This window comes from Neltuma alba, unplaced genomic scaffold (assembly GCF_004799145.2).
Source record: "Neltuma alba isolate B1F8T4 unplaced genomic scaffold, ASM479914v2 tig00010076_pilon, whole genome shotgun sequence".
NCBI lineage: Eukaryota > Viridiplantae > Streptophyta > Magnoliopsida > Fabales > Fabaceae > Neltuma > Neltuma alba.
Genome location: NW_021635035.1, coordinates 311,814 through 321,945, shown reverse-complemented (window position 1 = coordinate 321,945; position 10,132 = coordinate 311,814).

Genomic DNA, 10,132 nt, shown 5'->3' with positions numbered 1-10,132 from the left:
AATTTTTTCATTGTGTCATGGTTTCCTATGTATCTTTCCTGCTTCGTGGGATTAATATTTGCTTCAAATGGCTATATTGCCAAGCTTCAACCATTTAACAAAACAAGACAAACTATTAAAGCCAAGTTGATGAACGAGGGGCAAAATATTCACAATTAACCAAAAATCTATAACTTTAGCCCAAGTATCAACTATGCACATTTTCCTATCATAAATACTTCCAAATATGCATTAGTTCACCAAAAAGTATGATAACTAAGGGAAAAGGTGCTTAAATAACATGAATTTCACAAGGTTAACATTGATTCTCAAACAAAACCAAATCACTTAATATAGCATCATCCAACTATGATTGTGATAGTTTAGCATTGTCTTCTATGTGACCTCCGTAGTGCATAATAAAGAGTTCAATGATAAAAGCAGAATCCACCAGCATCATTGCTATAGTTGATGCTCTCAAAACAAGAAACACAAATCTTTGGCTCAAACTGTTTCGCTAAGTCAACCAAACTGTCTAAGTCTATCATAGCTCTTTCTGCAAATCTTTTAAACATTATTTCCTTGTGCCTCTCCATTTCTTGTAGCCTCACATTACTATGATGGAAAGGATCAACAAAAACTACCTTAGAATTGTGAGCTTGTTCTTTTAGAATACGGATCATTGGGGGCACCCTATAGATGCAACAAAAAGATGACAAGAGACCATCTTCACTAATCTCTACCAATGCTTTTATGTTTATGCTGATCTCCTCATCTTCCATCTATGCATGCATATATCAATTTAGATTCAGAAGGAAAGCAGAAATTACACATTGGAAAAGCAATGAAGGTGGTCATAGATATTGGGAAATATAAATGTTTCCTTTCTTAATAAATGAACTGTAATCTCACTGTTTATTGGGGAATCTGAGTGGTTGGCTCTTTTTGCTTTATGTCAATGGTGATCACCTCATGATTATCTTCCCTCTGTCAATTTGAATTAGAAGGCAAGCACTAATTGCCCATCAGCATAATAAAGGAGTTGATCATAGACCTTCTTAATATATATAATCAAATAATTTATAAATTTTAGAAACAAAGAGGGTTGAGATTTTATATTGATGACAAAATCTAATCCTCAATTAGCACTTATATTAAGGGTCAGCAATGTAGTAGTAAGCAAAAAGAAAGTATATAAAAGAAGAAAAGTCTTCATTATTGAAGAAAGAGTAGAGTAGTAAAGGATGATGCATATGTGTGGCTATTGCACTTGACTTGAGGAGAAATCTCAGTGAATGTCAGTAGGTATGGCTTCTGCCATCTGAACTTAATCGAACAAGCTAATTATATATCTTGAAAGTTAGTTCATCCTCATACAAGCTACAATTTCTTCTTATTTTTTTTATGAAAATAATATTCTAGAGAAAAAATGCTCAAAATAATATTCTTTCTCAAGAATATTACGTCCTTCCAACATGAAATTAATAGCATAATTTTTTTTTTTTGAATTTGACACAAAAGCTCGCATATGTAATTGGAATTTCATTCCTTGATCCTTGGGTCGTCATATTTCAGCTAAATTTATTATTTATTTATTTATTGTAGTTAAATATTAACACCCATTAAATCCAGGTCTAAATGTTTGCAATAAATAATTTATTATTAGATATATAATGAAAACAAGTAGAATGCGTTTGAACGAATGAAATGGGCCTCCATATTCGTTTTACCCTTTTTGTTGTGCGTTTGGGACTGGTTTTGGTTGATCTTGGGTGGCTATGCGAATTTTTTTCTCCATATTCATTTCTGCAGAATTTTGGAGGTGTGTGGTCATGTGTAGGATTTTATCTTCTTGGATCTTGTGATTTTTGTGTGGGTGGAGAACGTTAATTGCTTGGGTTGCGGGGAGTTTTGAGATCTCAAGGATTATGGGACTGTTTCTATTGTCTAGGCAATTAAAATTATGTTCAAAGTTCTTGGAGGACTCATATGATATTGGTTGCACACCAAGTGTTTGTAATAATGTTGAAGAGAAGGATTTGTGTGGATTATTGCTAGAATTGTTATATAACTAAGGTTTATGCTATGAGAAGAACTTGGTGAAGTTAAGTATTGTGTTTTAGTTAGGGGGTTAATAGGGGAAGCTTTGTAGAAGCTTTTGATTGAACCAATAATTCATGGTAATATACATTGGAGTTCACTTGGAATTATTTTGATACAAAAGATTATGGTGGGTGAATAGTTGAGTATGACGTTTATGTTATGATTTGATTTAGAATATATATGAAGTGATCTTGGGAATTGTTGGAGAAGAATATAAATGAATTAAGGTTATTGATATCTATGAATTAAATTTCTTGATGTTGGTGCTGAGTGGAATGCTAATGTATACAAGTTTGTTAATTGCTACATTGAATTTGGAAAGAAGAAGAAAAGGAGATTTATTAGGAAGATTTAATAAATATATTACACTAAATGGATTGCGTTGTTATGAGGGGGGGAGAAAGAATCTTTGCTTAAGATTGATTGGAAGTATTAATGTTTGATTTTGGGTTATTAGGAAATTGAGGAGTGGAGTTAACTAAAAGCTTTATAAATTGAAATAACTGATACGTTGGGAAGTATGCAGGTAAGTGAATAGCGTCCCATGAAACATCCTACCATTAACCCCTCAGAGCACGCATTCGTAAGCATTATGGTTCAAGTAGATCATGACACAAGCCCGCGGATTTAAAATTTCAACATAATTACTCGGGTTACTATTCACTGTTTAACTTCCAGATTACAGATCCAACTTCAAAAATTCATAACTAATTCCATAAAAATCATATTGAGATGTTCTAAAATTCTATAGAAAGCTATTTTGATTCTCTTTAAGGAAAAAATATCCAATTGGACTTATCCTTGCCCAATTCGTATAGTTTAATCAATAAATATTACTGTTCATTTCGTAAAATCTGGAACTTCCAGATTCTATGCCTCAACTTTGGAAATTCGTATCTCCTTGTGCACACATCTAATTGAGGTGATCTACCTTTTATTTTAAAGCTTGGGATGTGTACTATAATTTTGCAAAATCTCATGGCTTAACTCATTCATTTGGTAGGTCAAACTGGAGCTAGAAGCTCACTGCTCCAGACGTTTTATCCCTTAACATCTCTTTACTTTAATTCTTTTTATTTCTTTGGCATACATAACATGGGCTTACTCTTTCCCATTCATGCTCATACACTTTTATTCATGCCATAAGTATTATAATTAAATACATGGTATCATAGGCATCCATAACATAAATTACATCGTAGGAGAATTACATAATGAATAATAATATCATTCATTAACATGAACAATTCTCCACTTTCTTCTCCTTGCTTCTCATGCCATTATTTCCCATCATTGATTGACCTATATGGTTGGTTAGGGAGGGGGTGAGATTTGGGAGAATCTTAGTAGCAAACAATACCATATTAATCATGCTAGATGGATGCTAATGCACTACACGTAACTTCTTTATTCTCTTGTTAATTAGTGACATATTAGCATGCTCAAAGCTAACTTCTTGATGCATGGCCATGGAAACATAATCTACTCATCATGAATAGCAATTACAACAGCTAAAACATGTCACAATAACATTCAAATAACATGTACACAGCAACACACAAGCATACAACATCAAGCAATGACAATAGGTAAGTTCACTACCTTGCACCTCAAGCTTTCCTCTTACTTTTCCTTTGACTCCCTTGACTTTCCAACCATGTGGGCATTCAGTTAATATCACCAAACATCTTAGATGTTCCAAGGTCCTAAACATAGTCATAATGATCACACAATCTATTAGGACCACTAGATTACATAATATTCAAGACTAGCTCTCTTGAACCTCAACCCTTTCTCTTGGTTTTAGGGTTTTTTTTCTAAATTTTCTAACATAAATCTTATCATTTCCCATCCTCAAGATCCATTTATTTTCAACTAGGACCACTTTAGATGGCCTTAGATTCAAGAAGATCAAATCTGAAAATTTTGGTTCATGGGTACTGTTCATGCAGAAATTCCAGAATTTTTGTTCAAATTTGAAAATTCATAATTAATTATAGCAAAATCATAACTGAGTGGTTCCAAGTCTCACTGAAATCTTCTTAAGTTATCTTTAAAGTAAAAATAGTTTCAGGAGCCAATTTTATGCTGAACAGCACTGGAATTGTACGGAATTCGACACTCTTCCAAAGGTTAAACACTGTTTCCAGATTTCAAACCCTAAATTTGAAAAATCACCATAAATCGGACACATATCCAAATGAAGTGTTCTACCCATGGATTTGAAGTTTATAGAGTTAACTTTAATCATACCAAATTTCAGAATCAGATACAAAGAGTAACTTATTCGAAATAGGCATCAAGTCAGATGCTACAACCATCACATACCTTGATCTTGAAGCTTGAATCTTGTTCCTTCTTCTTGGCCTTCACCCTTACTTTTCTCTCTCTAAATTTTGGCAGAGTTTTCCCTCTACAAATGGCTGCCAAAATGTTCTTCCAAGGTGGGGTATTTATAGCCAAAACTTTGGCTTGAGTAGACCAAAATGCCCTTGGTGGCTAATAGAAAGGGTAAGGGCAATTTTGGAACTTCAAGTTAACTTTTACATCATCATTACAGCATCTTCTTACCTCATTCTTCTAGAAGATACCAAGTGTCACAAATGTGGTGGAGGAGAAGGGAGATTAGATCCTAGTCGTTGGCTCAAACTTGTTTCCTAAGTTTCCTCCGAATTTACTTGGCCCACGTTTCTTTGGCTTTCTTTATGGCCTTCCGAAGCTCAGAAAATTCTTCTGTCTATTTCATAAATTCCTTTTAATTCTAGAGAGTATCTATGAATTTTCTTAGACCATAACACTTCCTTTAAGCCTTTCATAAAAATTCATTTACTAAAATGCCCTTTTATCAGCATAACCGGCTTTTTAATTTATTAAAGCCACTCCACTAGCCTTTTGATTACGGGAATAATTTTATAAATTAGTAAAACCTTTCAACCATTTAACCTCATTTTTGTGTATATTTTTGAAGTCTCTTGCTATTTTAAATAATTACCTCAAACGGTATACTTTTTATTAGTCATAACCTCATAAATTCCATTTAAGCTGCCTCAGGGGTATTTTCATCTTTTCTCTTCACAGAAGAGCCTTAGAATATTATTTCCTATTTTTTGGGATTTTCTTAGAATTCTCTGTATACTCTTTTATTTTTACCCCTGTTGGTCATAACTTTCTGAATTTACAGTTTAGTCCCTATTTGGACTTAACTTCATACAATCCTCTCTTTGAGGTTTCTAACTTAACCCTTGGCCTGTTTCTACTCTCTTTTCTCTTTCTGGGCCTTCGAGACTTTACTTGAGCCTCTAATTTTGATTACACTTTAGCCCCTTAAAACTTTTACTTTGCAGTTTAGTTTCTAAAACTGCTTTGACTTCCTTTCTTATCTTTGGAACTTCTGCTTAAAAAAAGTCTAGTAGCCTATCCAATTCAAACTTTTAGGTACTTTTAGACCTAAAAGTTGGGATGTTACATCCCATTGTTATAGTTTTAAAATTAAGCTTTTACTATTTGTTATTAATTTAGTTAACTGTCAGCTTTTTGTTAAATAGTTTGTCAAAGTGGTTTAAATTAAACTTTGCCAACCTTCACTTTTACTTATTTAAGGTCTCAATGTTTTATTGCCTGGAGAAACATTTTTACCTCTTAAGTTGGATAAAAGTTCTACTTACAATTTGTTAATCTGTATTTTGTGTTTTAATAAATATTTATGCCTAGAATTTGGAAAGCAGTTTTGAAAATATTATTTGAAAACCTTCATAACGGGATCATCTATTATAAAATATTCTTTAAAAGATTCCATTAGTAGAAATAAAAAAATATATATAAATATATATATTCCTCTGTTTGTTAGTAATAAATCGATCCCATACATGCTTGTGTATTTTTTGAGAACTGGATACAGAACGTTGGTCACTAACAGTAGTACTGTTAGTCCTTGGCATGCCATGGTAATTTCAAGCTCACTTGATATTCGTGGGCATCGTTCCTATGCTTGTTTCGTGGCTTCTGCTATGCTTGTCTCATGGCTCCAACCACGCTTGTCTCATGGCTTTAGCCACGCTTGATTGGTAACTTACCCTCATGGACTGTGTGTCTGCACTTGTATTTGTGGCTTTGAGCCATGCTTGCTATTCTGTTCTGTTGAGGCCTTACAAAAGGATAAGGTTGAAAAATATTGTTTTAGATTATTTTTGTGTAACAGTATGTCCTATTACGAATTTGGATTTAATTCTTTAGTGAGCTCGAGTATATATATTTGACTTTTTAATTTAAGATTGTATACTATAGAAATTTTAATTCTTTGCCATATGGTCATTCAAAGCTAAATTTAATTTTATTTCATTCATTTGTTATTATTTTATCAAATATTATCAATGGGACATTATTCACCAGTAGACTCTTTTGTTGACTTCAGACAGTACCACTGACCCTGTACCTCCAGCTGAGCAGTGAAGAGCCTTATTGAAGATCCAAAACTTGCGAATTTATTTTGGGTAACTGTTAGCTAATGTAAACACAAAAGTACATTTATGTCTTTATTTTTATAATTAGATGTTCCACATAATCTATTGTTAGGTCCTAGTCTTTTGGGTTATTTTGGATTGTAGTTATATATACTGGTGTTAGAAGCAAAGCTCTAAATATTGTTTGAAACTTAGAGGCTATTGTAGAATTTTCAGGAAGTCTAATTTACAATGGAGACTTTGCCAAAAATTTCCACAAATGGCTTTATATTTTGAATTACAACATGCGTATGAATATTTTTTGTCCAATGAGATAGTTTCATTTATAATTACCTTAAAAATGTTTGTTAAACAATTCTCTATATATATTTAGGCTTAGGAATGTAAGATCTCTCATATTCTGTGTCGGTCACCTCCAAAGTTGGGGCGTTACAAGAGCAGCGGAGCTCATGCGTACTAGGTTGCAATTTCTTCTCCCCTCTCACTGCCTGGTCTTTCTTTCTTTATTTAGGATAAGTGTTGTTTAGTGATTTCCTAATCTTAATTTCTTTGGAACTTAGTTTAGTTTAGTGGAAGAAATGACTAGTTGGAAGTCAGGTTAGGATAGCGTAGGTTTGAACAAAGGAGCTTAGAGATGATGTTACACTTTAATGGACTTACATTAAGCTAAGTCTTAATTCTAAAAATTATTAAGTTTGGAGGTTGATTATTCATTTTTTTTGTTAATAAATTCTATCTTGCGAGATTAGAAGTTGCTGCTGTTATAGTTGCTGCGTAGTGAACAGTTTTTAGCCTTTAGAACCTTTATGGTTGCTGGTTTATTTGGGTTCATATGATATTGTTACTTGTGATTATTGCACATACTACTTTATTTGTACAGGAACATGTACTAATTTTGATTTCTCATGCAACAACTCTTTTGTTTTTGTGCTTCTTATTACATGATAGGTGACCTTCACTTGAGTCTGCTGACAGTGAGGACACTATCAATTCTAAGTTTAGGGGTGAGGGTTGATTTTTGGGTAAATATTTTGAGTTAAAAAGGAAAATGGTTGAAATAGTTGGAAATTTCATGAACTTAGCTTTTTGCTCGTTTGGTGTTTTGAAAGATAAATTGAAGTGACGAGTTGTACGTTGAAATTGTGTGAATGCTCCAATGATTGAGAAGTTGCTTAGTTAATATGCTTGGTAGGAAGTTGTGATTTACTCCTTGATGCTTGAGTTGTCATTCTAAAACTTTTGTTTCTTTAATGCTGGGGAAACTAATGCACTAAGGGGGTCAAAATATTTCAAATGCTTATGTTGAGGGAGAGCGTGATAAATTAGCCTTTATACTTTTTTGTCAACTAAATAATTTTAGAACCTTCTTCTGATTTCTCAAAGCTTATGGTTATTCAGTATGAATTTGAAAAGTGATTAAGGCAATTCTTAAATACGTTTGAGCCTTTCAAGCTGACCTTAATGATCTTCTCTTTTGAACCCATGTTTTGAGCTAAAAAAAATCGTGAAAGAATTGTTTTCAACCCTAACATCTCCCTAATCCAACACTAATTGAGAAAAACCATTAATCCCCTACCTTTGAGATAAATGAGAAGTAGGAGGGATAAGGAGTGTGATGATATGTTGAAATTGTGGAATGTTGGCAAAGGGGTATGAAATTGTTAGAGAATTCAAAGTGTACAGAAACCAAGCTATGATCTTGTTCTTTAGAGTTATTCCCAAAAAAAAAACAACAACAAGAAGAAAAAGAAAAAGAAAAAAGAAAGAAAGAAAAGGAAAAGTGTGTAAATATTTAGTTCAATTCCATGAAGGCTTGGTGAGAAGAAAATTAATTTTGGTATAAGTTTGGGGGAATGGGAGTATTTGGAAGGAGTTTTGATTACCGTCAAGTATTTATCTCAAACTATTTGCATATCCCTTTTAACTTTCTTCTAAGAATCATAACCTTTTGGCCAATCACAGGCTAAAAAGTCCCTTTGATTTTCAATTTATGTGTGGTGAGTTGTAGGTAGAGAAGGGAGAAGAAGTTAGGCTTATGAAGTTGTGAGGTTGAAGGTTAGTATATTGGCTAAAGTTTCACATTCTGCTTAGACATTTGAATAAGAAATGTTCTTTGACTCTATACGCACACTCACACTCCAAAATCATTAAAAGTTTGTTTTAGACTCATAAAACATGCATCTTTGGGTGATTCATTGATTTCCTACCTTGTATATTTCTTGGAGCAATTGATGAGGATTTAGCCAATTCTACAGTTCTTGATGTAGAATTTGTTAATTCAATGTGCTTGTTGGTGTTTTTATTCGAGGACGAGCAAAAGTTTAAGTTTGGGGGTGTGTCAACTCCAAGAAATTCATATCTTTTTACCGTGTTTTCCTCCTTAACTGCTTATTTTAAGAGTTAAATGATGTATAGAAATAGAGCCATTGAGGAAAATGTGTTTAGTTTGGCTTTTTGGGACACTCTTGAGATAATTGTGATTATTTGGAGTTATTTAGAACTTACACATTTTTCCTTTAAGCAGGAGGATGGAGACCAGTGTTTTCAAGTTGTGTAGAACACCCTTGAAGAGTATATTAGCTAGAAGGAAGGATGGAAGAGCTTTGAAGACTAATGTAGAAAACTCTCATTTTCCAGTAAATTTGCTGTTGGTTCGCCACAGCCACAGCCACAGCCACAGCTACAGTGAATGAACAAAAAATGCAGCCCCTAAGGGGTGAAATTTATGGCTATTCATTGTCGAATCGCCATGGCCAATCCACAGCAAACAAAGAAAATCTATTGCTGCGCGTTTCAATTACTGACGCACTATTAGGGTTAAATAGAAGGAGAAATGCGATGGTTGGGCATTTTGGACTGTTAGGGCTATCTTGGGAGCTCTTTGGTGTGCTAGGGCAAGGATTTTGGGGGAGATTGAGTTGGAAGAGATTTTGGCTTCCCATCTTGGTTCTTCTTCTCCATTCTCCTTTTCCTTCCTCTTGTTCAGTGTTTGTGCTGAATATATATTTTTTTCTCATAGGAGTTCTGAACATGTGTGGCTAAAGCGTTGATTCTAGGATTATTTTGAACCATTGTATGGATTAACTCTTGATTCCTCCTCTCATTTTGTGATTAATGATATATATGTGTTTATTTTACCCCTTGCTTAATGCTTCTCAGTGCTTGATCACCATTTAGGTGTTCTGTTCATTTGAGTGATGCTTGAGAGGTGAAACGTCCTACCTTTAACTCCTCAGAGCACGCATTCGTAAACGTTATGGTTCAAACAGATCATAACACAAGCCCGCGGATTTAAAAATTTCAACATAATTACTCGGGTTACTATTCACTGTTTAAGTTTCAGATTACAGGCCCAACTTCAAAAATTCATAACTAATTCCATAAAAATTGTATTGAGGTGTTCTAAAATTCTACAGAAAGATATTTTGATTCTCTTTAAGGAAAAAATATCCAATTGTACTTATCCTTGCCCAATTTGTACAATTTAATTAATAAATATTACTGTTCATTTCATAAAATCTGAAACTTCCAGATTCTGTGCCTCAACTTTGGAAATTTGTATCTCCTTATGTACATATCCAATTAAGGTG